This window comes from Pteropus medius, unplaced genomic scaffold (genome assembly GCF_902729225.1).
Source record: "Pteropus medius unplaced genomic scaffold, Ma_sr-lr_union100, whole genome shotgun sequence".
Lineage (NCBI taxonomy): Eukaryota > Metazoa > Chordata > Mammalia > Chiroptera > Pteropodidae > Pteropus > Pteropus medius.
In genome coordinates this window covers 4,556,086-4,582,206 of record NW_024350923.1, presented here as the reverse complement: position 1 = coordinate 4,582,206, position 26,121 = coordinate 4,556,086, and the positions used below count along the sequence as shown (strand labels likewise).

Below are 26,121 nucleotides of genomic sequence, written 5' to 3'. Positions count from 1 at the left end.
GGATGGATGGTCCAGATTACACGATGATTCTTCAGAGTAGTGTGAGTCCAGAGTATTAGGAGCACTGAGACAAAGGTTAGTAAGGAATGGCCTCTCCTAGGAGCAGCACGCACAAGCTAGTGGGACACACAAGTGTCACTTGTACACAGATTAGAGCACAAACTTACACAAAGTGTTGACAAGGAAGGTCAAAAAAGCAAGATCAGCAAAAAGCACCTCCCAGACTGCGCCTGAGAGCTCAGGAAAGCATTTCAGGGCTAAGTGAAGTGACAGGCATTAAAGACTCACTTCTACACATGGTTGGACGATGCTTTGCGGGAAGAGGGCAAGAGCACAGCAGGCTCCCCGGCCCCTCACGGCCCACCTCCCCAGCTGCAGAGTTGCGTGGGATCCCCTCCCCACTCGCTCACTCCGTTCGCCCCAGTTCCAAGGTGGCAGGAAGGTGGGTGCCAGTGTGTGGACTGAATTATGTTCCCCAAACAGGCATGTGGAAGTCCCGCCCCAGGACCTCAGAATGAGACCGTAGTTGGAAACAGGGTGTTTATAAGAGGTAAACAATGAAAACGAGGCCACTAGGTTGGGCCCTAGGCCAATGCGCTTGGTGTCCTTATACAAAGGGAATAATAAACAGAGACAGATACGCACAGAGGGAAGATGTGAAGACACACAGGGAGAAGATGCCCGCGTGCTCAGAGAAATGCAGCGACAAGTCGAGGAACACCGAGGATTGCTGGAAAGCACCAGAAGTTAGAAGAGACGAGGAAGGATCTTCCCTTAGAGCTGTCCGAGGGAGCGTGGCCCTGCCAGCACCTTGAGTTTGGGCTTCTGGCCTCCAGACTGGGAAACAATAAAGCTCTGTTACCATCAGCCACCCAGTTTTGGTGCTTTGCTATGGCAGTCAGAAAACTAACAGACCCGGTTTCCCACAAATGACCAGAACCTACAGGGCCCCTGACATTGGGGGCAGGGAGCACAGGGTGGTAAAATGTCCCCTTCTCTCTTCTGCTCATCCTGACACAGGCCACAGCAGGGGCCCTTCAGAGCACAGTGGGTCTATGTGGGACTGTGATTGGCGCCCCCCTCCAGGCTGAGTGGCTGGCAGCAAACACGAGCCCGTGGACAGTGCCAGAGCTGGCGTGGCTGCATACAGGAAACCTGGTGAGGAAAAGGGAGGGAGGTGGCCCAGGCCTGGGGACAGCTGGGGCAAAGGCAAAGGAGCAAACAGCCTGGTGAAGTCCACTGAGGCCAGAGGCAAGGAGTGACCCAGGCAGACACCTAGCCTTTGGGGCGGGGCTCGCATGCACAGCAAGGGGCATGGACTGTCCCCACAATGTCAGGGGATGGGACAAAAGGAAACCTGGCAGGGAGGAGAGATATGAATTGAGAGGGACCACCCTGGCCGTGGTGAGGCAGCTGGATCTGAGGAGGAAAGACTAGAGGTGGAAGAAAAACGAGGAAGGCGCCCTACTGTAGGCAGGAGGTAATGAGGACCGAGGAAAGGAACACGCCAGGGGCCATAGTGCCAGCCCTGCTAGATGAGGGGTAGTGGCGCTACAGGTAAGGATGACTCTGGGCTCCGTTTTCAGGGAAGGGGTGAGCGCCAAGTTAAAAAGAACACGGAAGCGGAAGTAGATAGAGACGGGCGAGCTCAGCTTTGACCCTGACGAGTGTGAGTTGCCTGCAAGCTACCCACCTGGGGAGGGCAACCTGGGTAAATTGTAGTCTGACGTTGAGGGAGAGCTCAGAGCAGGAGAGGGAGACAGAAGAGACTCACTTCCAGCCTGCTCGGCAGAGAAGGGCAGGAGGGGCGGGGGAGACAGCGGAAACACCCACCGACGCGCGATGAGCAGGGGGACCCCCAGGGACCGGCCAGGGCTGCGGGAGTGTTGCCGCGAGAGCCAAGGGTCTGAGGAACAATCAGTGCTCATAGCAGCAGGGCTCTGACAAGGATGGAAAAACGGCTGCCGACCCACAGCAGGGGCTCCCCGGTGGCCTCAGTGGCACCCAGAGCGGGAGCGAGTGAGGGTCTCCTGCAGACTCCTCAGAGTTTGGACAGGGACTTTGAGATGTTTAGGTAAAAGGAGGAGGGGGCAGGATGTGCTAGACAGTACTAGGATCAAGGGACCCTCTCTTTTTTTTTTGATGAAACATTTGAAAAATACAGACAATACATTTAGTAATATAAGACCCTTAACCCAGAGTAAACTGATGTCACTATGTTGATATATTTGCTTCACATTTTACGGTGAGAACTAGGTCTGGTGAAATACAGTGGATCAAACACAGGGGTCTATTTCTACCCTCTTCTAAAATCCCACTAAAACATCAGTAAAAGGATTTTTTTTAAGAGCAGAAACACATAAGGACGAAGAATAGGAAAGCCGATGGCGGCAGGTGAGAGGTCAATAAATCGGACGATGGACAGCGTGTGAACCAGTGGCAGCGACAGCGGCTGGCCAACGCGCAGGGAGAGACGCAAAGCAGGTGAATTCTGGCTGCAGGCTCCTGGCGAGTGCAGAACTTGGTGGGTCGGGTACCTCAGAAGTGGGGCTGAGAACAAAGGCTGGTGACGGTCTAAGGGAATGAGAGCCACAGGACCGATCCCCACCACACTTGGCCAAGGGACCCTCCCAACCCCAGCAGGAGGGCAGGAACGGCCAACACCTTCGCCCCTGCAAAGTCCTCTGGAGTCACTGAATCCTCCCAAAAACCCCCGTGGGGGATTCACGTGCGCTCCCAGTCTGAGACTCAGGCAGGACAGATGGAGTCACGTGCCCAAGGGCGCGCTGCTAGGAAGTGTCAGAGCCCGCTGCACTGGTCCTGGGCACCCAGGGCCCTGCTCCCGACCACCAGGTGCTGGCATCTTATAGAAGACAAGAGGCTGAGTCCTTGGAGAGGCTCCACCCCAGCCATGCAGCCTGGCCCAGGCAGAGGCACCAGACAGCAAAGGAAATTGTGGAAGGCCTATATATAGACAGACGAGGAGGCTGCAAACCCCTCGGCTCCCACGAAGCCGTCCCCAGGCTGACTGTCAGCCACACTGAGGACCCTAGGAAACCAGCAGCCCGAGATGAAGCCCCACGGCCATTGACATTTAGTGGGCGCCTGAAGAAAGAGGTTGCCTGTCTTCTCCTCGCCCAAGGATGAGGACACCGCTCTCAGGCTTCCCAAATGGCTTTGGTGTCGGTCTTCGGCAAGCGCAGACAGCCCCAAATCACCAGCTATTTGAGGAAATCGCCAAAAAATTCACCAAAACGAATTAGGAATTAAAACAAGGGAACTCTGAGGAGAAAAGTAATATAGAGAGCAGATACTTAGAAAAAACTATAATTAATCTCCTCAGCGAAGAGAAGCTATTGCATTGAGAGGCGGCAACTATTTTAAAAAGGCAACGAGAAAGAGCTCTAGGAAATTAAAAATAGAGTTGCAGACATTTTTAAACATAATAAACAGAATTAGAAGACAGTCGAGGACATCACCCAGAAAGCGTAACAAAAGGACTGACATGTGGCAAACAGGAGAGAAGGTAAGGAGATAAGAGACTGAGTCCAGGTAGCCCGGGGCCCAGGTCCGGGGGGGGAGTCACTCAAGGGAGAGCAGGAGAGGATGATCCAGAACACTTGCTGGAGCGGAAGGGCGCGCACTTCCGGTTGGGAGGGCTGAGATTCCAGCACTGTGCCTAAAGTTCCACCTGGAAATGGGGTCAAGTGGGATCCCACCAGCTTCCTGTATTAGTTTCTTGGGGCTACCATACAAACGACCAGAGACTTGGTGGCTTAAAACACAGAAATGTATTCTTTTTTAATGTCAGAGTCGTGTTTCACTGGGCTGAAATCAAGGTGCTCGCAGGACTGCCCTCCCTCCAGAGGCTCTAGGGAGCACCCTCCCACACCTCCTTCGGCTTCTGGTGGCTGCTGGGACACTCCTGCTGTGGCTGCATCACCTGAGTTTCTGCCTCTGCCTTCGCATGGCCTTCTCTGCAATATGTGTCTAATCTCCTGCCTTCTCTTCTGAGGACACATGATGGCATTTAGGCCCTCCCTCCCCCCGCTCCAGGATAATCTAGGATCATCTCCCCAGGTCAAGATCCTTAACTTCATCACATCTGCAAAGGCCCCTTTTCCTTATAGGGTGACACTTTCAGGGATGAGGACCTGGGTCTGTTTAGGGGCCCTCACTCAGGCTGCTGCACCTCCAAAGAGGAGAAGAAGCAGGTGACACAACAGTCTTCAACAGGGACACTGAGCCAGAAGCTACTTCTGAGGGAAAATGTTCTCCAATCGAAAGTTCTCTACCCAGTTAGACTATCAGTCCAGTGTGGGGGCAAAACAAAAATATTTCAAATACACCCGGCCAAGGACAGTTTCCAGCCACGTGCCCGTTTGCCTGGGAAGCTCTTGGGGAATGGACACTCCCAAACAAGGGAGCAAATGAGCCAAGACTGAGGAAGGAAGACTCTGGGTCCAGGATCCTGGGAGCCGGAGCAGAAGGAAGCGAGGGAGATCGATTCTCAGGGTGATGGTGAGGGAGGCCCCATGCGCCTGCTGTCCAGCAGAGAACCACAGAAGCCAGAAAGGTCCCAGAGGTGGGGGCTTCCACGGGGCGGGGCGGCGGGGGGGAAGAGGCTTAAACAAACAAACAAACAAACAAAAAGTTTAGATTACCTGAAGTCTTTGAAAGAATTGAGAGGAGATGGCAATTTACAGTGTCTAGAGATGAAGGAATGTGACTAGTAACTCCTGGTAACTGAGAAAGTATACAAAAAAGGTTACCCTGTATACACTCGGTGTTCTCAATGTGAATATTTGCTTGATTTTAATAATGTAAGAGATGGAAATGTGCTTCAACAAAAATGATTACATGACCATCAGAGGCCCAGGGAAAGGGGGTACCCGTCTGGGGGCTGGGTGGGGTGGGGGTGTCTTCCGTAGGAGGGGGTTAGTAAATCGAGTCCCTGCTCTCTGGTCACAGGGGCTTGGGAGTTACTGGAGACATCTCTGGGAGAAGGTCGGGAAGGGTGGGTTGGGCAGGGGACTGAGGAGTTTTTATAAGCCTCATGGCGCAATTCGACTTTCTGAAGTGTCCACATGTATTGTTTCGATAAAATAACAGTTAAACTTAACAAGAGTAAGAGTATATACTACAAATGGTTGTGGTTTCCCTTGTGGATCTCCCTAGGGGCTACCACAACCCAGAGTTGCCAGGTGCCTTCCCCTTTGATTCACACTGATTTGACACGGGGGTGCCGAGAAGCACGTGCCTGTGATTTAATTTTTCCATAAATGAGACGCTGTCATTTTTAACTTTTTTTCACCCAATACAATATTTAGCGTCTTATAGATCTAGCTCATTAATTTTAGTGGCTGTATAATATTATGTATATGGTTTATGCATGCGCGAATGAGGGATCTATAAGTTGTTTCTGAATTTTAGCTATTAAGAACTATGATGCATCTATGGCAAAATAATGATCGTTGTCGAAATCGGGAAAAAAGTACATAAAATACATTGTACTATTTGTTCCGTTTTTACGTATGTTTAAAATTATCATGACAGAAAAAGTCAATTAAAATGTTAAAAACAAATTACCTCCATACATATATGAAATGTGCAAGAATTTCTCTAGGCTCTATACCTAGAACTGGAATTGCTGCCTCGGATGGTAGGCACGCCTTAAATGCCACTACTGCCACATATCTCCCCAGAGCAGTTGTCCTCATCATTTCTACAGCCACCAGAACGACAACCAAATTTCCATTTTCCCATATCTTTACCAATTCTTCAACTGTCGGACTTCGATCTTTGTCAACCTCATGGGTATAAAATGGTATCTTGTTTTAATTTTCACTTCTCTGATTATTAGTAAAGTAGGATATTTTCTCATGATTGTGGAAATAATTGTAAGTTTTCTCTTTTAGAAATAATTTTAGGTTTTCTGGGCTGGTTGTCTTTTTCTAACCGAGTTGCACTAAGTCTTTCTGTATTCTAGACGTGACTCCATTCTCCATTATACATGTGACACACATCTTCCTGCACAAGAAAATGTTTGGCAAGTTCTAGGAAGAGGAAGAGGAAAGAGCTGGGAGCGGAGGGTCGCAGAAGTGGACGTGGGGCCGGGACGAAGAGCCAGAGCAAGCCCTGGGAGGGAGGCCCTGCAGCTCAGCTCGAAGACTGGCCTTGAACTGGATGGAGAACGCGTCCCTCCTCTGAGGCCAAAGCACCTAGATGTTCTAGGACAGTCCCAATGTACGATATGCCAAGGCCTGAAATGACCAGTGGCTTTTACACTGCGCCTCTCCAGGATGAGAAGCCTGGACACCATGTTCCAAGAGACACGGCGGGAGAAGCAGCAGCCCAGGGAGGACACATCTGCAGACGGCAGGGCTTCCTGTTCACCTACAAGCTCCTGTTAGCTACACCTGTTTCAAGAGGCAGGAATACTGAGTTCAAGCTGCATCAGAGATGGCTAAGATTAAAAACTTGAGGAGACGTCTGGCCAGTCAGCTCGGCAAAAGATACAGGTTAGAAAAAGCAGGGGCATTGCCCTCTGAAGGAGTTTTAAAAGAATTTAGTCTCCTGAATGAGTTGGTTTTAGGTCAAGCGATTCTTCTGGAATAGCAAAATGTGAGACTGATTGTCTGAGATTTCTTACATTTCTGTTGTGATTATCTCTCCTGGGGAATGAGAAGCCAAGCAATTTTCTACCTGTATTTTGGCATGTTCCCACAAAATGCTGTTTTAATAGTCCTTATTTAGAGGGGGGAAAGCAAAAGTTAGACACGTTTGGAGTTTAGATATTAAGTATGTTTCACTTTAAAATGTGCCATGGGTCAGAGATTTGCAGCCCTCAGCGCAACCTGGCAGAGAAATGTGAGCAGAAGACCGATTACTTCGAGCTCCTCCCAAGCTCCTGACTCTCTCCTCAGCCAAGATAAAGCTACCAAGCTGAGGGCTGCCAGATTGAGCAAATTAAAATGCAAACCGTTCAGTTAAAATCTGAATTTCAGATAAACGGCATGTTTTAAAAGTATAAGTATATCCCATGCAATATTTAGGGCATACTTATACTATAAGATGATTTGTTGTTTACCTGGAATTTAAGTTTAACTCAGCATCCTGTCTTTTATGTGGCAACTGAGACAAGCCAGCAGTGCTGCAGCCCTGCCTGGGTCTTCGGAGAAAAGAAAATGTGCAGAGAATTCGCAAATGCTGACATAACTGGGCCGGGAGAACGCAGTGGATAAGGCACCAGGGCTCCAACTGCCCGGGTTCAGACCAAGCCCGCTGATGCTGGGCAAGTCGCTTAACCTCTGGGCCTCAGTTTCTTCGTCTATAAAATCGGGGACAGTAACAGTAACAGCACACGTTATTGTTACAAAGATCAACGAGTCAATGCATGTGAAGTGCTCGGAGCGGTGCCTGGCACGTGATCAGCCTTTATCATAATATTAACTTTCAGTATTAGCACTGGGGATGCTGAACCGTGGGCTTTTGATGGACATGGCCTGGGGCCGTGAGGGGAGAACCACAGGACGGCCGAGGCCCAGGCAGGACCCTATTTTGAAGCACGACATGACTGCAGTAGCCTTCTTAGTCAGAATAGTCAGCTGACCTAAGAAACAAGGTCCCCGGCCCGGCCAGGTCATGTCCCACCCCAGGGAGCCATGTACACTGGGCACAGCTCGCTGGCTTGTTGCCTCTTGTTGACTCCGTACCCAGTGGTATCAAGTTGGTAGCCTGAAATCGGCCACCGTGGGTATATGTATACCACAGAAATGGGCAAGCAGGCACTGCCATCAGAGTCCTTCCTCACCTCCCCAAAGCCACGACTGAAAAATCACACAGATGGTGGCGTATCCCACCTTGACCCAGAGACAGCAGTAAGGGAGGGCTGCGTGAGAGGCGTTCCTTCTCCATTTTCCCTTTTGGCTACAGAACCCAAATAAAGAGGCCTCTGTTTCTTTCGTAAGGGCCTGGAGTGCTTAATTCAGTCAAAACATGAGGATGAGCTCAGGAAGAAATGAACGAGCCCCTCTCTCCATGTCTTACGGAGTTCAGAAGCCCTCCTGCAACACTAATTAAGCTGTGAGAATATCAAAACAAAAACCCCTTTGATAATCTCATTTAACAGCAGGAAAATCATTCCTTTGTTTACAAGGCACTGATTTCCTTGTTCCTACTCTTGACACCTTTTCTCCCCCTCCCTCTCCCTTCCTTTCTTGGTGGACATGCAGGCATTTGCAGGTTGAAGCGTGAAGATTTAAAATCATAGCTTCTGGATGTATGTGTCAAATGTCTATTCTATAATAGAACTTACCCCCCACCCCTTTCCCTCAGCCTCCCAAACCAAACACTCTCTTCCTGCCTTCCTCACCATCGCCTCTCCAAGAACTAAGTCTTCAGTTTTGGGGTCACCCTCAGCTCTTCCCTCTCCCTCCCCACCATCCAGCCAAAAAGGCCTATCAGTTCTACCGCTTACATCCCTCATGCCCTCTCTCCTTTCATTTCTAACTCATCCTAGATCACCCCCTCTTACCACCTGAATTATTGCAAACACCTAACTATTACCAACCATTACCATTGGTTGGCTTTAGCTACCAAGTCACACTATACTAGTAATAGGCGGCATCGCAAAATACAGGCATCGTTTCATTATCTTCTTAAAAACCCTCTCAGCCTCCCCAGTGCCCACAGGTAAGACTCTCACCTCCTTTAGGCCCTTTCCCATCATGAGTCCAACCTACCTTTTGAGCCTTATTTCCCATCATTCCGCAGCCTCCTGTATCCTATAACTCTAGCCAAACTGCCTCTTCCTTGTTCCCAAATAATACCAGTGCCTTCCCACCTCCCTCTGAGTATTCCCTCCGCCGAGACGCTCCCCACTGGGATCACCCTTCTCCAGTGCCGCCCGTGCAAAGCTCGCTCACGTCCGGGTTATGCCTCTTATTTCTCTCCCTTCTGAAATCCCACCAAAACTTTACTAAAGAGGTTAAAAAACAAACAAACAAACAACTATAAACCCCCAAGAACAGAGAGACCAGGAGAGGAGACCACAGCGACAGAACCGTGGGAGCTGGAGGGCAGCTCAGGTGACCCGATCTCGTGTCTCCGAACTACCAGTGGGGAGGCTGATCCATGGCAGAATCTCTGCCACCCTCTCTCTCTGGACCTCTCCCACCCTCTCTGGAAGAAGAAAGGTGTACTGTCTGGAGAGGGGAAAGCCCAGCCAGGGCCTCTGCACTGGCGGATTCGAGGCACGATGGAGGGCGGGGTACCTTGCCAAAAGTGGTTAGGGAGGTTAAGTGAGCCTGTGCACCCTGGCCCCTTGCCCCATGCAGCTCCCAGAACGCAGGCAACCAGCCCGTCCCCTCCTCCCAGACCTGGCCTGGCCCCAAAGGGAAGACCTCAGAGCATGGACACAAAAGTTCCCCAACAAACAGCGTGCCACATCACGCGCTGTGACACCCGGAAACTGGATTCCCAGGCGACTTTTAGCCTTGACTAGTAATCACTAATGACCGTGAGCACGAGGCTGCCCAGGAAAGATTCCTTCAAAGACCGAGAGAAAAGAAAAACAGCAGATAAAAGCAATTTGGAGGAAACAGCCATGCGAGAAGCAAACTTAAACAGAGCATTACATCCTCAGAGAAATAAGACAAGCTTACATCAGTGAAACGACAGGATAGTACATGTATATTTTTAAAAGAACCATTCGGAGAGCAAAAAAATGCTCTTGGAAATTAAAAATGAAAGGAGAAAGAAACAAAAAAATCAATAGGTGGGTTGAAAGATAAAGTAAATCTCCTAGAAACTAAAGCAAAAAAAAAAAAAAAAGTGGGGTGGAGGGTGGGGGTAGGGAATTAGAAGGCCAGTCCCAGGGATCCAAGAGCTAAAGAGAAGAGTCTCAGAAAGAGAGAACCATGAAAAACAAAGAGGAAGAAAGCAAATAATTCGAGATGCTCCCAGGATAGGAGGACGTGTTCCCACACGGAAGCGAGCGCGGAGCCAACGTGACGGATGAAGGACCCGCACCAGTGTCCTGAAATTTCAGATCCTGTAAACATTCGGGGTAGCGGGGGGACACACGAAGAATCAGAAATCAGCAAGGTTTCAGATGTCTCAACAGCAGCTCTGGAAGCCAGAAGAGCACAAGGCACAATCTTTCCAAAAGAAAAAATTATTTCCAACCCGAAACTCTCTATGCAGCCAAGCTATCAATTATGTATGGAGGTAAAATAAAGACAGAGCACAAGGCTACGGCAAGTGACCTCCCTGGCCCTGCTCCTCAGGAACCTAGAGTGGAGGAGTGCCACCAAGACAAGGTGGCAGACCAGCCGGAAAGACGACAGCAGCTGCAGGAAGGCAGGGGGTCCCCGGAAAGCACTGCCAAGCTGAGAGCAGTGCCCCCGGGAGAGAAGGCGCAGGGTAAGGGAAGGGACACGCAAGAACCACTTTATGGGCGCACTTTCCTCAGGGGACCTGAAGGAAAGTAGAGCCAGCGTTCCTACTGAGGGACCCACAGTGGAAATGGCCTCTGGCTGAACCTGACGAGAAGACAAGAAAGCGGCATGAATGATACCTGAGGCCGGGGCCGCCTCCTAACCCATGTCTTAGCCAAGCATCCTGGTCCCCATGGACCACCAGGTGGAAGACAGCAAAACCCGCCTCACGGGGAAGAGACCTACACAGACACACGGGCGCTCGGATGCGGATGCGCAGAGAATTTCTAAAATGACTCGACTCGGCAACAGTGGCGGCCTCTGGGAGGGCAGTGGGGAAGAGGTTTACATCTTTCGCTGTTCATCTTTTTGAATTTGTATTATGTACTGGATCATTTAAAAAATGAAAAACATTCAATATAGGAGAGGGGTCTCCTCCCCATCTCCAAGGCCCCTCTGCCAGGAATCCTCCCGTGGCTCCCACCCGAGCCCAAGAGCCAGCCGGGCGTCCAGTGTCCTCTGCCTGCTGGCGTCTCACTGGGTCCTGGTTAGCGAGTGCTGGCCGAGGGCTGGACCTGCAGCTCCTGGAGGGCAGATCTAGGTCATCTTTGAACTTGTCCCAGGAGCACCGGAAAGGAACTTTCATCTTTTGCTTGCTATGTGACAGGCACCTTCTAGTTCGCTTATTTCTCACCACGGTCCCATGGGCATGAATCCTCATTCTACCGATGAGAAAAATTAGACTCAGAAGGACCCACAGGGTACAGCCGACTCAAGAATCATGGAGCGCATTCACCTCCGGCCTGTTTTCCCCCGAAAACCTAGGTCTGTGCCGGGTTTGCTGTAGGATCCAGCAGTGTTTAACTGAACCAAAATACAATGGAGAAGGAATGGAAATTTTCTACATGTGCTGGGGTCTTCCCATGCTCTGAGACCAGAAAAAGAGGCTGAGTGGCAGGCAGCACCTCGGCCTGGCCAGGGATCCAGGGCCAGTGACAAAACATTAAGGAAGTTCCCTCAGAGTCACAGTCTTTTAGGTACTGGATTTCCCGTGGGGACCAGGTGTTTGTATTTGTTTAAATGAGATATAATCCACATACATACAGTTCACACATTCAAAGTACCATTCAGTGGCTTCTAATATACCCACAGAGTTGTGCATCCGTCACCACGATCAACTGTGGAACGCATTGACACCCCTTAGCCGTGTCCCCTCAGCTCCCTCAGCCCTCGGCCATGTGGACAAAAAAGGGGTTCTATGGAAAGTGACCTCAGGGTGATCTGATCATAAATTCCTACCTGGGCAGGTCATGGTGGGCAGTCACGCCCCAGGCCTATAACTTCTTCAGTGAAAGGTTTGTCTTTGCCTTAAGCCGGCCCTGTCTACGTTCTCATGCACCTAGGTTAACACGCCTTTGAGATGCCAGAAGTGATACCCCTTGAAGTGGGTATTAACTCTCAAGAGAGCACATGACCTTGTTAGCTGTCCTGTCATCTGATCCCTGCCTTGCTTTCTTTCATTTTATGTCCCCTTCTTAATCTCAAATGCATAAAATGTTGCATTTCAGGTCTTGCTCCCCGGTTTATATCATCAGTTTGGCTCAAGTAAATTCCTACAAAAATTCTTTGTGGGTTTGGATGTTTCTTACTTTGATGCTACTTTTTTGGCTATTATGAACATTTGTGTACAAGTCTTTGGAGTGGAACTGCTGGATCGTCCGATAAGTCTTGTGTTTAACTGACAAATGGCCGGGCTGTTTCCCAGAGCAGCTGCTTCATCCTATCCCGCCAGCAATGTGTGATGGCTCCAATCCCTCCACACCTCACCAACACTTCCTGCCTAGCCACCCTAGAGCGTACGAAGTGGTATCTCGTAGTTTTGATTTACATTCCTCTGATGGCTAATGACATCAAGCATATTTTCATGTGCTTGCTGACCATCTGCCTCTCTTCTTTGGAGAAATGCCTATTCAGATCCTTTGCCCATTTTTAAATTGGATTATTTGTCTTTCTATTGTTGACTTGTAAGAGTTCTTTACATACTCGAGATACAAGTTCCCTCTCAGATATACGATTTGCAAACATTTTCTCCCTTCTTTGGGTAGCCTCTTCGCTTTCCTTTGCCGCACAAATGTTTTGAATTCTGATGAAGTCCAATTTATCTGTTTTTAAATTTTATGGCTCATACGTTTGTTGTCATATCGAAGAAACCACTCCCTAACCAATGCCACAAAGATTTATGACTGTGTTTTCTTCTGAAAGTCTTAGCTCTTCAGTTTAGGTCTTTGATTCATTTTGATTTCTGACCTGTGGTGTGAGGTCGGGTCCAGCTTCATTCTTTTGTATGTGGATGTCCAGTTGTTTTGGCACCATTGTTGAAAAGCCTCGTTTCCCCATCAGACTGTCTTGGCACTCGTGTCAAAAACCAACTGACTGTGAATGTGAGGGTTTCTCTCTGGACTCTTAGTGCTAATGATACACGTCTGTCTGTCTTTACATCAGTACCACACTGTCTTCGTTACCGTAGCTTTGTAGTACGTTTTAAAATCAGGAGGTGTGAGTCTTCCAACTACGTTCTTTTTCAAGTCTTTTGGCTGATCTGGTTCCCTTGCGTTTCCAAGTAAATTTTAGAATCATCTTGTCAATTTCTGAAAAATAAAGGCAGCTGGGATTGCCATAGGGACTGCACTGAATCTGTAGATCCGTTGGGGAGTATTGCTATTTTGACAATATTATGTCTTCTGATCAATGAACATGGGGATTCCATTTATTTAGGTCTTTAATTTTTTTCGACAATATTTTATAGTTTTCAGAGCATGCGTTTTATACTTCGTTAAATGTATTCCTAAGTATTTTGTTCTTTTTTGATGCTATTGTAAATGTGATTGTTTTCTTCGTTTTCAGTTTTCTCACTACTACTGTATAGAAATACAGTTGATTTTTCTATACTGATCTTGTGTCCTGCAACCTTGTTGAACTCGTTTATTAATTCTAATAGATTTTTAGGGGATTCCTTAGGTTTTCCTATACGAGATCATGTCAGCTGCAAATAAGGACATTTTTACTTCTTCCCTTCCAATCTGTATGCCTTTCGTTTCATTATCTTTCCTAACTGCCCTAGATAACCCAATTTGAAACTGGTGACTAATTTAGATTTCGAAGTAGACTCTCCCCTCAAAGCAGAGGCTGCTCTGACCTTTAGAAGGACACAGCTGTCGTACCCCCTCTTGTCACACCTGTTGAGTTGATGGTCCTGCTGGGATCGAGCCTTTAGGAAGCTTCCTGGTTGGTTGCTCCTCGCTCACCTCCCTGCATCCTCCACCTCTGCTCTGCTCTGTGTTCCTGTGGACAGAGGCACCTGTGCTCCTGCTGGCTGGCTTCCCACAGGTTCAGCCAACAGGCGGCCTGGACAAGATAGAGGGTGGGAAGAGAGAGAACGTGGGGTATATCTTCCCCACTCTCTGCTGGCTTTGGTGGCACAGTCCCGGCCTGCCACTATGACAGTCCCTGTTGGGCGTCCCTGCCTCCACGCTGTCAACCCTCTCTTGAGTCTGGAGGAAACACTATTCCTCTCTCGATCCCTTTAAGCCTAGCGGTAGTCATGGCTTCCCAATGTGCTCCTCTCTGGGTACCTCCTCTTCCCTTGCTGGGCACCCATCTTACGCTGGCTGACTCAGCTTTTCAGAACTGATGTGTGACCTTCAGCATTCCTCGCCAGCCTGTACTGCTATTCTGCTACACGCCCACACCCCAAACATCCCCACAGAGGAAGACACTATGGGACCTTACTCAGTGAAAACTTGGTTCCCTGGGTGAACTGATCACCAAAATGCCGAGTCCACGAGCCAAGGAGATGGTGAAAGAATTCAGTGGCAGAGCAGCTTCAGTTCATGGAAGAAAGTAAACAAACAGCAACCCAGACAGGACATGGCCTTGACTATGGTTGCCGCTGCTCTCGCTCCCTAGTATTGACCCCTTGGAAAATGTACCTTTGCATCAACTTGATCTGACCTTTCACCCTCTGCTTTGGAATTCGAACACAAAAACTGGGCCAGAGGCATCCCAGAGATGGAGCCCTGGACATCCACTACTGCTGGTCTCTACCCTAATAATCACGGCTATGTGGCTGTGTCGAAACCACCGACATCACATGGGCTTGCTGCTGAGTGCCAGCCACTGCACTAAGTGCTTCACAGTATCTCATTTAATCATCAGAAACTTTGAGGCAAGTGTTATGGCCACAGCTATAAGGAAACAGAAACATAAGAAAAATCATGTGGCCACAGCCTCAAAGCTCAAAGGCTCTCAAGCTCAGGTTAACCCATGGCCCCAAACTGGGCTTTGGACACTGTCCCGCTTCCCAAGAATGGCCTGCGGGTAGATTTAAGATCTATCATGCCATCTAGGTTACTAGTTAACACCCTCTCTTCCCTGCCTGCTAACCTCTGACTGGTCTTCCTAGACCACCAAGCTTGTCCTGGTGACTCCCAGGCCCACAGTATTAAGGGCCTCCCTCCCCACGCCAGCTGGATCAGTCACACCACATCTTGGCCCCTGTACCACAGCCCTTCCTCATCAGCCATGCTGCCCACTGGTGGCGGGAGCCCAACCGAGCACCCAGCTGTATGGAGCAGAAGCTCCCCTGGGTTATTTTGGAATCTGCACAAATGACAGCAGGTTCAGATTCACCCTGAAGTGCACACCTGGGAGGGGAGCAGAGTAGGGTGACCCGCGGGGAGGTCAGGTGGCACGTATTGAACAGGTTCTCACTTACCAAGACTCACTTTTCTACTCACCATAATGGCGTATGTTAATTTGAATATAATATTTTCATGACTACGAGAAGTTAGATTGCTGAAAATTCCCTGAGGAGGAAGGAACGCCCTGCTGAGAACTTTAGACTTCACGGAAAGCTGGCTTTGGACAAAGGTAGTAAGTGAATTATTAAAACTCCAGGTGACAAACTGCCTTTCTCCTCTTCTCCTTCTCAGTCCCAAGGGATACCTATGCCAGGATGACTTCCCAGTGCCGCCTGCCCCTCATCTGAAGGAAGAGGTCATGTCTTATAATGATTACAAAAACAATAGTTAATAATAGCCATAAGTGCCTGTTAAGTGCCAGGCCCAGGTCAAGGTACCACCCAGGTCACCCCTCACTTGTAAAGTGAGTATCAGTCCATGTGACAGTTTTATTGAGCTGTAACTTGCATACTATAATTATATTTACCAATATTCTTATGGCTCTCTACAGTTTATAAGGTACTTTAATAGACACTTTCATTTGCTACTAACAGCACCGTTGACCAGTAGGAAAGGCAGGATTATCTTCATTTTACGGATAAAGGAAATGGGGCTTTCTAGCCCCATCTGCTGCCACCACCCCCAGCACCACTTCCTGAACTCCCGGCCACTTTCTTATGTCACCTCCCCAGCTGGAACTTTGGAAGGATAGAGAAAAGCAGCCAGGGTCCTGGAGGGCAGGGGACAAGGAGGTGCTAGCTAGGTGAGATCAAGCTGGAACCTCCCTCCACAAAGGGCAGGAGGCGCCATGATGAAGCGGAGGTGGGTGCCCCACGTCCCCTAAGCTGCTGTGGACCTCATGCCGCTGCGAAGCCATGGAAAGGCAAGGCCCTAGAGTCAGAAAACTCGGGTTCAGAGTCCAGCTTTGCCACCATCTGGTCGTATGAACTTAGGGATCTCTGCACCTGTGTGATACTGTGACATATAAGAAATAAATAATTTGGTTTTTGTCCCTAGTTCCCAGTACAGAGCTCCTAAATCTCTTGTAATTTCCTGAGTGGCAGGAGAGACAGGAGCAACTTCTGTCGTTCACAGTAAGCCCCTTTCAAGCACACTTGAGTTTGTGCTAATGAGGTGACTCCCAGTGGGCCCCTAGATAGAGCTTTAGGATGGAGGTTGGTTGCCAGAAGAACCAGCCTTCTCATTAGAGGGTTGGAACTTTCAACCCCACCTTGTGGGGCGGGGCAGGCTGGAGATTAATCACCAATAGTCAGTGACTTAATCGATCATGCCTACATGATAGAACTGCCATAAAAACTCTAGATGATGGCGACGGCGTTCAGAGATCTTCCAGGCCGGTGAACGCATCCGTGTGCTGGGAGGGTGCACACCCCAACGCCACAGGGACACAAGCTCCTGCACGCGGGACCCTTCCAGACCTCGCCCTACATCCCTCTTCATCGTGCTGGTCACCTGTATTCTTTATAATACACTGACAATAGTAAGTAGAGCGCTTTTCTGAGTCCTGGGAGCCGTTCTGGCACATGTGTCATTGCGCTGCGGCGGGGCTCACGGGACTCTCCCACTTAGAACCGTTGGTCAGAGTACGGGAGGCCTCGACTTGCAACTGGAATCCTAAGTGGGAGACAGTCTTGTGGGACTGAGCCCTTAACCTGTGGGGTCTGCGCTAACTCTCGGTAGTTAGTGTCAGAACTGAATTGAATTGTAGGACTCCCAGTTGGTGTCCACAGAAAATTAGAGAATTTCTTTGGTGTGAGGGAAAAACCCACATATTCGGTATCAGAAGTGTTATGAGTGAAAACCTGTTAAGAATCTGTTAGTCCATCTATAAAGTAGCTTTATCCTCCAGCACAGAGGGCTGACAATTAAGCGACTTGTTGTATGATGTGTCCCTTCAGTATCATAAACTGTAAACCACCAAAGGACTGTGATCGGGGCCATCAAGTGTTTACTGATCACCTACTGCTCATAACACACCCTTGAGGGACAAGAGGATAACATAAAACATGGCCTCCGCCTTTAAGAAACGTTTTATCTAGTGAGGAGACAAGGTTGGCTCACTCAAAACATAAGGGATATGAAACACCTACTCTCTGCAAAGAAACTGCTTTGAGAGAAAAGGGAGGGGGGAAGGGAGCTAAGTGCAGAATCATGGAGGACGGGACTTGTCCCGGGCTCAGAGGAAGAATCCACTCAAGAGGTCCCCACCGGTTGCAGTGCCGGGTACGCATGGCGTCAGCATGTGCTCGGTGGGTGAAATGGCAGTGAAAGGAAATGGCAGCGGCCAGCTGTCCCCTCCCTGCAAGTGTGGTCTCGCCTGACTAGTTTAGGGTCAGGCGGCACCAAGTGGACGCTGATCGGGTGAGAAGTCTGGTATAAAAGCAACAGAAGATGAAGCTGGAGAGGTTTAGTGAAATGATAAGCAAAGAAAAAGCACTCGTTCATTCATTCAATACTAACTGAGCATTTGCAATGCGCCAGGCACCGTTAGGCACCGGAGACACGCTCGATCGAGAGAGAAGAGGGCGCTGCCCTCGAGAAACTGACATTTCATTCCATGGGGCGGAGACCAAAACACAAACAAGATCATTCCAGATCCGTCCAGATTAGTAAATAATGATCGTCTCCCTACCTCAGACTCCCTCTTGATGACAAGTGTCCCTTAGATGTGTGACAGAGAACAAAGTTACAGGAGCCACATCCCTCCATCCCTGGTCCAGAACGTCTGGGAGACAAGGCACATCCCTTACCAACTTGTGTTCTCGGGGGACGTTTGGGTCAAAGGAGAGGGAAATGTATGTCCTTCCCTCTCACCTGTCCCTGGAAGTGCTCACGCGGCCGGTTTCTTCCTTCTTGAATTCCTGTCCCATGACTTGGAGGAGAGTCTGGCCTATTTGCAGTTGAAGATAAGAACCAGAACCTTTTGGGGCCCTTATCAGTTTCTCCTCCCCCTGAAATGAGGGAAAGGTTTTCTTCTAAGCAAAAGGGAAAAGTTCTCTCCCTTTAGATCTAAGCAGTGAGTCCTGCTCAAATGCCAGAAATTCGGTCTCTCGGAAGGCGGTAGAACACGCTTTCCCTTCACTGTGGCCTACGATATGACCACGAACTCACATCTCAGGGAGAGCTGATCTTGGCCCTTCGATTTCTCAGATTCCTAAAGGAAAGCTTGGCCGCCCTGTTCCGTAGCTCAGAGCACTTCGTCAAGGCCCAAGTTGGCCAAGGAGCTGAGGCACAATACCCGGGGGCCCCTGGGCCCCTGGCCTGGCACTCTACTCAGAGCAGACCCTTCCCCTGATCCCGGGCAGCTCTGCCACTTCCATGAGACCCCAGTCAACGTCACCACCACACAAAGGCAATCTGGCCCAGAGCTCTGAGACCCATGGCCCATCTTCCTCGCTCCCCAAGGTCTCAAGCAAAACCCATTTTCATTGCCAAGGAGGGTTTGCCTACCCTGGGCTCCTTCGTTTTGCCCATCCCTGACCAGAACTGTGCCCATGGGCCGTGAGCAATGATCTACTCCACCTCTCCCCTGGATTCCTGACTCCGAGGACCATTCCCAGAATCCCTCCGCCCTCCTCTTTCCCAAGTACGAGAAAGCTGCCAAGCTCCAGAGGGAAAGAAACCATGGCCGCAGTGTGCGCGTACCCCCGCCAGGACAGGGTGCCTAGAGGCCCTGGAGGTGGCTCTCTTACCGTGGCCGCTGGTCTGCAGAGCCCCAGGGAGGCCGTGCTATTCCTGGTGCTGGAACACCCAAATCTGGGCCCGCTGCCTGTTTATAATCGATGTTCTAGGTTAAGCCTCCGTCAATGGCTTTCCAGAACCGCCCTCTCTCTTGTAGCTCAGAGGACAGAAAGGCTGCTTGTGAGCCAATCTCTGGCTCCGAGGTAGACCTTGAACAGACTGTTTGAGGGAAGAAATAAAAACAAAACCAGGTCAGGGGTGAGCTGGGAGGGGACGGTCAAAAACCACTGCCTGGATTCTGGCGGAGCGATCAGAGAGCAGTGGTGTGTGGCTTTTACAAAAGAAGGGGCCCAGGCCAGGCCTGGGAGAGCCGGCCGGGAGAGACAGCTTCTGGCCTAAGAAAAGGAGCGGAGGATCCGATGGGAGAAGAAAAACACAATTTTTCCTCCTTTTGCTGAGCCCCTGCTATGCTTCAGGATGTGCCCCTGGGAACTGGTGACATCGCGGTCCTTTCTCCCCTTGGGGCCAGGAAGCCGGACTCTTCATGAGAGCACATGTTACCTGAGTGCCTCTTGTGAGCCGTAGGCCTGGTATGACTTGGTCAGCAAGGTTTTTAAATGCTTGAGCACACCATTAAACCCACCCGGCTCAGCTGATTTAATGTAGTGTTACCCCAAACACCCCTCCAGTCGAGAACAGGAATAGAGTTCCCATCCCCTGGGCACCCCCCACTGTTGCCAACACGAAAAGTGACCAGGGCTGAGTTCTGACCAGAGTTCTCAGAGGAAGCCCAATAAGTAACTCCCGGTCCTACCTTTGCGTAGCCTCCTGAACCCGAGGCTAACTGGTCAGGGAGGGCCTCCCTGGTTCGGCGCTCACCGCCTGCCGGGGGGGCAACATCCACAGAAGTCAGCGGGCCGCGCCTGCAATGAAATGCAGGTGCCTGATCTGGGTGCTTTGCCCCGGCTGGAGGCAGAGAGGTGCCACTGACGCCCTCGTCCGCCTTGAGACTGCCATGTGGCTGGTGACCTGCAGGTGAGCTGGAGGGAACGGTGAGCGCTAGTCGGCACCCGGGCCTCAGCATCATCCAGGGGCAAGGACAGGAGCGAGAAGGGTCCGAGGGACATTTCTACGGCATGAGATCTTAGTCCGTTTGTTTCCAGCGCTTTCACATAAATTGACCTCAATCTCCCTGCACCTGGGAAGAAGCCAAGCTGAGGATCTTAACCCCCAGTGATGGGGGGAGGTAAAACCCTCAGGACACGAGTGCGGGAAACAGGTCACCCCCATCCAGGTCTATGGGCAAGTCATTTAACCTTCAAGCCTCAATTTCTTCATCTGTAAAACGGGCATGAACAACACGTACCTGGCAGGCTTGTTTGTGAGGTTGCAATGGATCAGATTATTATGAATAGCTAGTTTCTATTTCTAATTGTTCACAGTTTATCTCGTAGAAGTAGAACCTTCCTCATGAGAGAGGTGGGCAGACAGGAAGGAGAAACATATCCTAACCTCCAACTGTTTCTCTAACTTTCGCTCATCTCCCAACACTGAGGAACTCGACGAAAGGTGGATGAGTGAAGGGGAGAGACTGGTGGTCCAACAGGCTGTTAGGTGGCTGGGTGCATACACGCCTTTCCCCATAACCTTTACCTGGACACCCCGGAGCAGCCCAGAGGTGCTGTGTAATTTGGTACCTTATCCTCGTGGTACCTGGTATCTGGGACAAGATTAAGGAAGCAAGTCACCTAGCTTTGAGCAAAAAGAATCTCAGGAAGCACAGAGTCCTGAATTCTGAGGGGAGAGCAGATTTGAGAGGACACAGGTCTTTACTAGGGCCTCCCTAGGGCCAGAGGGGACTTCTAGTGGCACTAAGGCCACTCCTCATGGGACATGTCTTATGGGCTCCAGCCACCTCTGCTCCTGCTTCATTTCTAGCACATGGGGACCAGGCAGAACAGTAACCTTCGGAACAGGGTCTCTGCTCCTCTCCGGATTAGAAGTTGCTGGAGAGCTCACTCATCTCTGCCTGTCGTAGAAATTTCAGATTGTTACTGGACTGGACCAAAAGCATCATCACCAGCAGCAGAAGGGCCATATGTTCTTTTTAGCCCTGTGCAGCCCACCTAGGTCTCTGTCAGCAGTGGGGACACAGAGTGACTGAGGCAGGGTCCTGCCCTCCAGGCGCTCCCAGTCAGGGAAGGCTCTGGACGTGTAAACGAAGAAGTAAAATGAACCGCACAGCATGGCGACTATAGTTAACAATGCTGTACTGTATATTTTAAAGTTGCTAAGAGACCAGATCTTAAAAATTCTCATCACAAGAAAAAAAACTGAAACTATGATAGATGTTAACTAGACTTATTGAGGTGATCATTTTGCAGTATATACAAACAGCAAATCATTATGTTGTACACCTGAAACTAAAATAATGTTATATGTCAATCATATCTCAATTTTTTTAAAAAACGAAGTGAAATGAAGTGTGGTGAGTACTATCATAAAGAAATAAACAGGGAGGGGGAGGGCCTAAGAAGCAGCTGTCAGCCCTAAGCTAATGGCAGGAGAAGAAGGAATCGGGCACCAGGAAAAGCATCAGAGATGAGGCTGAAAGGTGAGGAGGAGTCTGCCAGGTGGACTGGCAGGGAAGAAGGAAGGGGAAGTATTCCAGGAAGTGGGAGAGGTGTGATGGGGTTGCCACCGAGCTTTGCGTGTTTACGAGCCGTGTGTAGCTTGGCGTGGCTGGGGCACCGGGTACCAGAACGAGGCTGGGGAGAAAGGCGAGTTTCCCCTGGCCCCCCGCCACATCACAGAAAAGTGTAATCGGCAGCGTTTGCGTTTTCACTCTGAGCAGAACGTCCAGCACTGAAAAATGCAGCAATTCACTTCCTACGCAGTTGCGAACTACAAGGTCACCGATTGCTACTACTTTATAGTCGTTTTCATTATTTTAGGAAAACAGAAATGGGGGAGGGAGTAAAGGTCTGGCTCAGTTAAACCGATGGCAGTTATTCACTGCTGTTCTGGTTCATAGGTTGCTCAGATGTGGACACAACACTATTGACATTGGATGTGACAGACAGACTGGACTTCCCGTCAGCGACTCCAAGCGCAGGGATTACATCAGTCTCCACTCGGCTCTGAGGATGGGGGGTCGTGGCCAACAAGAGGCAGACCTTGCATCTGTCCCTGCCTCTTGTCTCACACCACCAGGGCCCTGGTCCCCCATTCACCTCCATCCTCCCAAGTCCAGCCACAGAGGCACTGAGGTTCTATGACTTCTATGGAACAAAGCAGGCAGGTAGAACGTCTTTCATTTAATGAAGAAGCTTATAAGGAATGCCCGCTGAGTAACGGAGACAATGCTAGGTGCCACAGACAAACACAGGTAGAGGGTGATGGCCCCTACGCTTTAAAAATTCACCACGTAGATGGTGGAGGCAAGACCTACACGTGGCAAGTTAGCTTCCGCCACCAGAGTTCTCGCCACAGAATAATGCTGCAGGGCATGGGGTCACATGGGACGTTTTCAGCCCTCCACTGTCTCTCCGTCACCCACACAAAGATGCCACAAGCCAGCCACTTTGAGATATCAGCTCCAGGCCAGTGAGCAAACACTTCTGGATTGATCCAACCCAGCCTTGGTGTTGACGAACCTCAGTTTCCAAGAAGGACCCCATTCTCTTCCTCGGCCCCACGACTCCCCTCTTCCGACACCACAGCTTGAGCTCTGGGAACGGCATTGATGTGCAGCCCCAACACGTAAGTCAGTCTTTGACTTGGAAGTTCACGTAACGTCTGAACCTCAGTTTCCTGATCCATAAAATACAGAATGACCTAAGCGATCTTGTGGCGCTGCTCTGAGAACTTAATGAGGTCATATATTTCTGAAATACCTAGGGGTCTGGCACATTAGAGAAAGCACAAAAGTGACCCCTATGGCCAGCCCTTGTGATATCAGCCTTTAATCCTCTCTCTTCTCATCATGCCCTGGGGTGTAGACAAAGACACAAGCCCCAGAAGAGCCAGTCCTAGGCCAGATAACGACAGGAAGGAGCACGGGGCTATGAATTAGATCCCAGTCTTCAACCATTAGGCCAGGGATGATAAGGGCCGTGCCTTCTTCACAAGGGCAGTGTGGGCAAAAAAACAACCATAGGGCCTGTGCCAGGCCCTAAGGAGACTCAGTCTAGTGAGAAGGAGAGTGGGGAGGAGGGGTTAAACAACAAAAAGTTAAATCAATATACAGCAAGACGAGCATCAACAAGAATAAAACACAGGGGAACAAATTTAACAAAAGATCGGTACACAGAAAACCACAAAATACCATTGAAAAATTTATAAAAACCCAACCGAAAATGCTTCAAGTTCATAGATCAGAGACTTAATATTGTTAAGATGGCAACGCTCCTCAAGTTGATCTATAGATTCAACGCAATCCCTATAAAAATTGCAGCTTACTTGAAGAAATTGACAAGATAATCCAATTTCACTTGGGAATGCAAAGGTACCAAAACAGCCAAAGAATCTTAAAAAATTAGAACACAGTTGGAGGACTTACAGTTGCCAATTTCAAAACTTACCGCAAAGCTACTGTAATCAAGACAGCATGGTACTGGGGTATGGAGAGACATCCAATCAATGGAATAGAACTGAGAGCCTGGGAAACCCTCGCATCTGAAGTCCATTGATCTTCAACAGTGGGCCAAGGCCATTCAACCAATGGTGCCATAACGACTGGATATCCACAAGCAAAAGAATAAAGATGGGCCCCTACCTCACACCATTTATAGAAATTCACACAAAATGGATCAAAGACTTAAAAGTAAAGACTAAAACTATACCCTTAGAATAAAACATAAATCTTGTGGCCCTGGATCAGGCAATGCAGCAAAAGCACAAGCAACCCAGGAAACATATCCACTGGCTTCAACAAAATAAAAAATCAAAAAGACAAGCAATAACAAGTATTGGTGAGGATGTAGAGAAACTGGCCCCTCTTACACTACTGGTGGGAAATTAAATTGGTGCGGTGCTTTTGAAAATTGTTTGAAGTTCCTCAAACGATTAAACATAGAGTTACTATATGATTCGGCTCCTACATATACACACGAGGTAAATGAAAACATACGTCCACACGAAAACATGTGTGTATACGTGATCGTAGCGGCATTGCTCACAACAACCAGAAAGTGGAAACAACCCAGGTGTCTAAGCGATGAACGGATAAGCAGAATAACGGTACATCCGCACGGTTATTCAGGCGTGAAAAATGAAGATCACTTGCTACACAGTACAGGAACCTTCAAAACATCCTAATTTTAAAAAGCCAACACAAAAGACCACATACTGTGTGATTCCATTTATATGAAATGCCCAGAAGAGGCAAATCCATAAAGACAGAGAGGCAAACCCATAAAGACAGAGAGTGGATTAGTGGCTGCCAGGGGCTGGGCTGGAAGGGTAATAGAGAGTGACTGCTAATGGACACAGGATTTCCTTCCGGGGTGAGGAGAATGTTCTGGAATCATAGTGGTGTGGGTTGTACAACATTGTGAATATACCAAAACCACTGGATTATATACTTTAAAAAGGGCAGATTTTATACTAGGTGAATTATATCTCAATAAAGCTGCTATAAAAATAAACTTTAAAAAGTAATGCATGTTAAAACTTCTTGAAAAGTTAAAATTCTTGTAGAAGTAGAAGTTTTTGTGTTTGCTTCTTAACCAGTCGGAAGTCTATATGCTCCTCGACCTCAGTCTTCTAGCAAGGGGAGGAGGGCTCTCTGTAGGCACAGCAAATTCAGTGCTGGGTTATTTGGGGATGTAATACCCTCATTTATAGTTACTAATTCATTTAACGATAATAAATACATCACAGGTTAACATATAGATGTAAAATAAAACAACTGTATTTTTTAAAAACTTGGTGAGAAGAGTGATATTGTTTCCCATTTTTGCAAACCTCCTTAATGTCCAACTAAAGACACTGGATTCTCCTGTCTGTGCTTCTGCGTTCAACCTCTTCTGCTAAGGAATGTTTATGAAGACACTGTGGACTCGCCCAGACACCTAGTTGTGAAAAGGAAAAATATTTTAATAGCCTTTTCAGACGACTGTGGAGACTCCTGTTTGATACGACACGAAAACTTGACAAATAGTGATATGGGACCTCACTTGTAAAATTCTTAATCTTTTAGCAGGAAATGATGTGGGACATCTCTTGCAGAGTTCTTAATCTTTTTAGTTAACCTAGTTAAGTTCTCTTCCCTCTCCTTAGGAAACAGCCCCTCTCCCTCAAATCCTGATAATTGCCCCAAACTGGTGACTCAGATCTTCTGGCTATTGATAAAGGTCATTGACCCATTTTTAGCAGAAATGGTGTTAGGCAAGACAGGGCCCTTAGAGTCTGAGAGGGGAGGGGACTTTAGGCCAAAGGTTTTTTTTACTCTTTAAGAAATATATTAACCAAGCCTGTTTCCCTTTACTTGCTTAATAGGCAAATCAATAATAGAAATTAAAAGATATATGGTTTAAATAACAAGTTTGTATCTTCTTTTCCTTGTCTAGGGACTTCAGCAGGAAACCCAAGACCCTGCCCTAAGGCAGAAAGGGAAAGAGCTCCATGAAACCCCTGTAGGCAGGGACAATGCCCCTTCTCAGCAGGAAGCAGATATGGAAGAAGAGACTTCTGGTCCCTCAACATCCATACTAATAAGGGGGTTCGTGGCTCTTAGAAAAGAATTAGGCAGGAAAGTTAGTTAGGGGGTTTCGAGTCTGCCTGCAAAGACACTGAAGTCATCCTATTAACATTTAAGCAAGACAGAAGGCATTTTTAAGCTAAAAATAACTCATACAAAGAAACAAACAGAGAATTAGGTACCAGTTTAAGCCAGTCATTTGCACCTATGCAACGAAGACCCCAACAACCTTCAACTCACCTGAGTCTCATTAGAACATCATTATAATATGATGCATATGCCCAGAAGTTCATTAATATCATTATAACAGACCAAATTCTGGGAACAACATGCGTAGAAAGCAAATGATGAATCACTTAATCCTGTCCATCTTTGTTGTCAATCAAGGAAGCCCACCCCTCTGAGAAAAGTAACCACCCACAAAGAATGGGATAAAAACCCCAAAGGCTTTGTTACCAGACCTTTTGAGCCACGCTTCTCTTGCTTGGGCCCGGTTCCACATCTGGAAGTGTACGTTCCCTTCTAATAAAGCTTTTCT

At 48.7% G+C, this 26,121-nt stretch overlaps 1 protein-coding gene across 6 annotated transcripts in view; it reads right to left on the bottom strand.

Moving 5' to 3' along the window:
• The window catches only part of PC (pyruvate carboxylase), a 93,162-nt gene that overhangs the window by 30,810 nt on the left and 36,231 nt on the right, over window positions 1-26,121 (bottom strand). Inside the window, exons 3-5 of one of the 6 annotated variants that reach the window (XM_039840748.1) lie at window positions 19,695-19,803; window positions 18,892-19,099; window positions 18,014-18,150 (exon numbers count right to left, since the gene is read on the bottom strand). The exons of 1 other annotated variant lie outside the window; for it this stretch is intronic. The gene's annotated coding sequence lies outside the window, so the exon portion shown is untranslated. Of the gene's footprint in view, window positions 1-17,831; window positions 17,853-17,949; window positions 17,973-18,013; window positions 18,151-18,891; window positions 19,100-19,694; window positions 19,821-26,121 lie in introns of those variants that run through there. 4 more of the 6 variants (XM_039840743.1, XM_039840744.1, XM_039840745.1 and 1 more) reach the window with 4 other exon arrangements.